This window comes from Erpetoichthys calabaricus, chromosome 5, assembly GCF_900747795.2.
Source record: "Erpetoichthys calabaricus chromosome 5, fErpCal1.3, whole genome shotgun sequence".
In the NCBI taxonomy this organism is placed as follows: Eukaryota; Metazoa; Chordata; class Cladistia; order Polypteriformes; family Polypteridae; genus Erpetoichthys; species Erpetoichthys calabaricus.
In genome coordinates this window covers 24,985,718-24,992,764 of record NC_041398.2, presented here as the reverse complement: position 1 = coordinate 24,992,764, position 7,047 = coordinate 24,985,718, and the positions used below count along the sequence as shown (strand labels likewise).

General features: G+C 39.5%; 1 non-coding gene across 1 annotated transcript; it reads right to left on the bottom strand.

Moving 5' to 3' along the window:
- Nucleotides 1–5,503: 5,503 nt before the first annotated feature.
- Nucleotides 5,504–5,585, bottom strand: trnas-cga (transfer RNA serine (anticodon CGA)). Its single transcript has one exon. It is a non-coding gene; the product is annotated as a tRNA-Ala (tRNA).
- Between the last annotated feature and the right edge of the window lie 1,462 nt (nucleotides 5,586–7,047).

Genomic DNA, 7,047 nt, shown 5'->3' with positions numbered 1-7,047 from the left:
AGTGGCCTTCACAACGATGGCTAAGGATTGAGTGGTAGCTTGCGTAACAGTAGTCGCACAAATATTTCACCCCCAGAAACCCCTTTAAATTCAAAATACCGTAGTAATGGTTATCGTGTAAAAACATAAAATAGGTTTTGGGGTTTATACCTCGGGAGATTTCAGATTTTAAAAATTTCTAATTTCTTAGGCACCTGTACCAGACAACAATTTTAATATCCAGCAAGTTTTAAAATTTATGAAAGTCCGCAAAGGACACTTTTTCATGCTCAGATAATCCAGCCCTGCTCTGAAAGTTATACGCTTCACGCATGCATAACTGCGGGTTTTGCATGTACCGGTCATCCATTAGGCTAAGCAGACAAAAGGCAAAACAGAGCTGATTCCCATAATTATAAGAAATAATTAAATGCCTCATTTTCTTTCAAACTATTTCATGATTGAGTAGAGATGATACCTTGCGCGCACCACGAGCGCCCCCGCTAGGTGACCGAACAATCTGTGTAACTAGCATCAGAGACTCATCCGCTAGCACACTCGCATGACTCTGAAGATGATTCTCTATCGTCTACATTAGTATTAGACCCAGGCAGCTGTATAAAAACACTGATAGGTAAGGAATCAGCACGCAATTCTAACTGTACAACATCTTGCAGATTTAAAGTACCTGAAAAACTATCCAGAATTCTTTACAGCGTCTCATGAATACTGTTAAACACCTCCTCATAAGACTGTAGTTCATAGGCGTCGGCAAAATTTAAGGGGTGTCTTATTTCAGTATGATTAAAAGCAGGTCTGTCAATCTGCTGAAAAATACCTCGACTGTCATCACTAGAGACAGCAGAGGACCCGGCCGTGCCTGTTACGCCTGAAGTAGATGAGGGCGAAGGTTTAGATACCACAGAACCCCTGGACATAACTGGCGTGACTGAAGGGGTAGCCACAAATGTTTGTGCAATAAGGGCTGAGGAAGAAGTGACTGAAACAGAGGGCAAGATTGAAGCCGAGGGGGCAGAGGGGGATACTGAGGCAGACGGCTTGGCAACAGATGGCAGGATTGAAGCAGAGGGCAAGACTGGAGCAGAGGGGGCAGAAGGGATAGAAACAGAGGGCCCAGAGGGGGTAGAAACAGGTGTCAAGACTGTAGCAGAGGGCCCAGAAGGGATAGAAACAGAGGGCCCAGAAGGGATAGAAACAGGGGACAAGAATGGAGCAGGGCACAAGACTGGAGCAGGGGGAAAGACTGGAGCAGGGGAGACTGAAGCAGATGGCTTGGCAACAGATGGCAGGATTGAAGTAGAGGGCAAGACTGTAGCAGAGGGGGCAGAATGGATAGAAACAGGGGGCAAGACTGAAGAAGAGGTGTTTGCAACTGGTGCTGAAGCAGAGGGCCCAGAAGGGATAGAAACAGGGGGCAAGACTGTAGCAGTGGGCCCAGAAGGGTTAGCTGAAGTAACAGAGACAGAGGAGACTTGAGCAGAAGGTACAAATTGCATAACTGAAACAGAAGTAACCAAAGGGGTAACCGAGACTGATGTGTCCATACTGTGAGAGGGGGCAGCATTTACAGAACCCAACGTGTTTGTTAAACCATGACCCGTTTGAGCATTCACATTTTCGTTCAAAGACCGCTGAACCCTTTCTAACGAGTTATTTAATGTTTGCATTTCATCGGGGGTGGCTACTGGATGTAGGGTTTCTAAAAGGCTGTCAAGTCAGTCAAAGTCGATGGGAGTGGTAACATTTGAAGGAACTCTCATGGTCGCTATTATATTATTCATTTGGAACATGTTTTGATTTTGCCAATTAATATATTCCAATTCATTAAAATATCGGGGTGGTGGAGTAGGCATTTTTGGGGGCTGAATAGAATAACTAAGTTCATTCAACATGTCATGCAATAACCCAGCATTTTGAGAACCACTCCCAGCATCCAAGTCCTCACTTGCACGCCTTTTGCCAGACATTACTTGGGGAACAAGTTTTCTAAAATCGCATACAATAAAATAACCTTTTCACGTATATCTGGAGACAGTGGTAAAAGGTCTGGTAATGCACTTTGAAAAATCAACAGCACTCGTTCGATTTCAGCCTTCAGCTCAGCAGCCTTAGCAGTGGGATCAAATCTTTCAGGTTCACCGATTATTTGGGTGAGAAGTCCAGGTGATGATGCAAACGTTGGTGAACCCCCGAGTATCTGAGTCAGTAAGCCTGGAGAGGCGGGTTCTGAAAAAAACAAGCAAGATTAAGTTTTCTTTAAAAATAAACATTTGCTGTGCACTCGCACAAATAGTTCAACTTACTGGGCTGCATGAATGAGATGTTCAATAGTAGACTGTCCGAGGGCCTTTGCGCCGATTCTAGATGCTGACTGGAAACTTCGGAAGAATAACCACTCTTTGGGAGCGTCGAGTATTCTGCTAAAAAGTACATATTTAACCCCAACGCCTTATTTTCTTCCACACACACACACGGACCCTCAGTTGAAAGTAGTACTTACGGTTTTCTGGGGACTCTTGTCTGAGACAGGATTTTTATTCTCAAAAAGACAATCTGTGGCAGCTATTAAATCCTCCAATCGCGAACTAGTTAGATTTAAAGAATCAAACAGTTCAGCCTCCGATTCTAAAATATAAAAGACTAGGTTTGTACGTACTTAAAGACAATTACATTAAAAAGTAATCAGCCAGAACGTTCTTATAAGTTTGTGCATTTCCATTAAAAGTAATTAGCATGAAATGTACATTACCATTAAAAAGTAATAAGTTTGTACATACTTAAAGACATTAAAAGTATTAAATCGCGCGGTCTTATAAGCACCATTTCGATTTATAAAAGGGTAGTCTGTATAACTACTATAATTAACATGAAACGTACATTACCATTAAAAAGTAATAAGTTTGTAAATACTTAAAGACATTAAAAGTATTAATTCGGCGCGGTCTTATAAGCCACATTTCGATTTAAAAGTACATCCGAAAGAAGATCTGACTCACTTTTTGAACAGCCAACCGGCCAGAAACTACAGCCTTCTGAAATAAAAAAAAATAATTCATTTATACGACTAGGTACAGTTTTTTCATTTAAAAAGCAGAAAACCTACCTCCGGGTGAGAGGCTGCTTGGAGATTGCTCGTCTTCTGATTTGAAAGCGGATTTATAAAAGAATATCATTTCAACAGTTTGAAGAGACGGTCGTTAATGGCATATATTTCGATAATCTACACTTACCATCAATCACAAAAGTATTTTTTGTCATGACAGCCATTGCGGAAGAAAAAAGCGAAAACGCCTACCTTTTAAAAAAGATTGCAGAGAAACTTAGAATGCTGGTAAAGTTAATGTGGTAATAGCCGCGAAGCAGAACACTTTATGCGGCACATTGGGCTCCGTACCGCCTTGGAAGGGCGGAGCGAAACACGCAGGACGTTTGGGAGAAAGCTCATAGGTTCAGAGTTGTTGATGTTCCTCCTCTAAGGGGCGGGGAGACCCTTGTAGCGGGAATAAGCCTCATTCAAACACTCACCGCTATGAGGTTCACATCTAAGCAAATACTGTATGTAAAAAGATTCCCCGTTATGTTTTACCGAGAGATCGTTGTGCTAAACGCCACGTGTATTTTAAAGTTGATATAACGTAAGTGTGAAACAAGGCTAAGATACAGTATCGGAAAGACCCGTTTCTTAGATAGGCACGTGTATTTTAAAGTGAAACGAGGTCAATTTGACATTTACCCGATTAACGAGGCTAAAATACAGTACTCGAAATATAAACAACTTTTCTTGCGAGCTTTTAAAGATCGTTGTGAAAATAAGAGAGAGTCGTTAGTGGAAAATATTTCATTTAATAACTTTGTTCTTAGACCATAGGAATGTAAAAAGTCTTTTTTGACATTTATCGCTTTTTAGAAACAGCCTTGTGATTAAGTTCGCAGAACCAGTGCTGAAAAGTGTGTTAAGAATTTTAGTAAAAATCAGAAGGAGTGTATATTTTCTTAATTGCTTTGATTCAGGGTGAGAATAAGTATTTTACTTTAAAACTTTATGATATAAAAAATAGAACACGTTTAAATTAGATTAAGACTTTTCTTAATTGATTAGGTTGATAACATGAGAACAGAAAGGCGCCGACTCCCTGTGGGGACATAATTGTTGCAACGTCTGGGTGTCTTATTGCTGAGGCATAAAACAGCAGGTAAGCATTTCAGATTATTATCATAAAATCAGAAAGGCACTGCCTTGTTACGGCATGGTAATTAAATTAAAGTGTAACGAGACATGGTCTGATTGATAAAGCAGATTTGGCGTATTCCGATGGGGGAATAATTGAAAAACAAGTCTTTTAGAAGTGTAACAAGAAAGGCTCTGATTGATAATATTGTTAAACCATATTTGGCGTCTTCCAATCGAGGGGGGGTGGGGGAAGTAATTGAAAACAAGTCTTTTAGCTTAATTGTTTTAAACCGGTGAAATTTTAAAGGAGGCGCGCAGGCATGAGGAGTGGCTATGTATTTTCTTATTTTTGATTCTAGTGCAACTTACATAGTTTTTAGAAAGGGTCGGCTAGATAATTGTATATTTATTTTCTTACTATTAGTTTATAACTTAGAGCGGGGGAGTGAATATCTTATATCGTTTCAGTTATGGCTATGCAGGAAAGATAAGTGCTTATAAAATAAAGACTTGTGTCGTGAGTTTATAACTTAGCGAGGGGGGAGTTTATAACTTAGAGCGGGGCAGTGAATATCTTATATCGTTTTGGTTATGGCTATGCATGAAAGATAAGTGTTTATAAAATATATTAACGTAAAAGATATTTTTAGAGTTTCATAAATTTTCATATTTTTATATTTTCATATTTACATATTTACATATTTTCATATTTTTATATTTCCATATTTTTATATTTTCATATTTTCAAAAACCATATTTTCATATTTGGGGCGGGGGTTAAAGTCATCAATCATATTTGGGGGCGGGGCATAAAGTCATCAATCATCTGTGTGACAATAGCTATCTGTATAACTACTCCTGGCAGTGCCTTTCACCCGTGGCACAGCAACGAAAAGAAATAAATGAGCTTTGTGTTACAACGGCCTTACTGTCTTCCTGTCAAAATTCAGACCGATTTTGATATTTAATCTTTGAACAAGACTGTTTTATAATCATTATTTTCAATATCAGTATGGTTATGGTGGTCACTGCTTTGGGGGTTTACAACGTATGGCGTTTGTACAGCAGCTGATCATTTTCTAGACTGCAATCAAATGCTTTCCTGCAATCTGTGCGGAAAGGACACTTAAAATTGCACAAACGCGTTCTTTATTTGTGCCGTGAATAGAAACTGGTAAGCTGTCAACGGAACGTGTTCTTTTGCTTCCCATCGATTGCAGTATCTACCACTGTTTTGTTATTTGAACCGTGAGCTCCTGACAAGCTTTGCAAATTGTGTTTGCCAGTGTCAAGTGAAGGCTTAATACCTCGAATTTGCTAAAGTTTAAACCACATAGTCGGCAGGATTCAAACCTGCGTGGGGAAACCCCAATGGATTGCGAGTCCATCACCTTAACCACTCGGCCACGACTACTGAGAAGACTTACCAGCTAATGCATCTGAATTACTTCAATTGTCGAATCGCACTTTTTCTGTTTGTCAATATGTGCTCTGAAGACATTTGGACTGGAGCAGGAGCGGTAATATTCGGTCTTTTCCCGATCATCCTTAAGGAGGCAGAGGATTTGAAGCGGTTCGATTATCTGTGAGATTAGAACAGTTAACAGCTTGTCTTGCTTGCAAAGTCGACATGTGTTAGCTACACAGCCAGACCCCAAGAAAGAATTCGAAGATAACTAAATAAGCCAAGCAATGGAAAGGAAGCAACAGAAAGAACAAAACATGCTCATTTTAATCGTGAAGGAACGAGAGTAACTCCCCAGATTCTACTGTGATAAGTAACAGGAAGCTGTCTCTGTTATCGTAGTAAAAATGCTGAATGTCTCAGCTTGCTGTGTTGAGGCTGCTTACAATTTATTTTCTTATGTTTAAAAGTAAAAACACTCTATATTTATTGTCCGCATTTCCTTTAGTGCACGTAAAATATGCCGTTGAAGTTCCAAGGGAATCCGTCTTAATTGTGAGTTCTTTGTTTCCTAAAACCTCATCTTTCCTTTTACATTCGCGTAGTTGTTTTTTCTTTTACACAAGTTCTCTCATGATTAGCGAGTGATTGAGCATTTTCTCATTCAACATTTAATCAATACAAGGCAGCCTTTCAGACAGCATAAATGCTGTTTTACCACCCGCTCTGGTACACGTCGGTCACAAAAAACAGAATGAACTGTTCAAAGCCTGGTCCAACTTTGTAAAATGATTGAATAATTTTTTTGTTTTTTCTAATCACAGAAAAGTCCTTTCATTGCAACTAACAGCAGACACTTGTCTGCGGAATATTCCACAGTTAAGAAAGTCAAGGAATGTGCCATAATGGGTCCATTATTCCGAGACAATTACAGGGAATCTTTGCCTACATAAAGCTAACAATGGCTAATCTGACTGCTAAATTTTGCCTTTGCAGACACTCTTAATAAGGAGAAACACACACGTAGTCAGCAGGATTCGAACCTGAGCGGGGAGATACCAATGGATTTGTAGACCATCGCCTTATCTACTCAGCCATGACTACTTCTCACAGGTGCCAGTGACATAGCTTTAGGGGGTATTTTTCTGTTTTTTTCTTTTTTCAATTTTCTCTTTCATTAACTTTTGAAAATTCCTCGTAATTTCTGAGTCTATGGAGTGAAACTACAGTGGGCCCATCATGCTTTCATTTGTTACTTATTTCTTCTTTTAAGTTTTCTTTTTTGGCTGAATTCTAACTTGAGAAACAAAATTTCACCAAGAAGAAAGAGAAATAAGTAAGAAAACACAGGTGATATGGATTTGAAGGAAAATAACGACGGGCGACGTGTAGTGTTAGAAGTGCAGAGCCGATTGTTTGTCAGCTCTTCTTTACTTCTTCTATTCTTTATCCTTTGCCTCCTCCGAAGAAC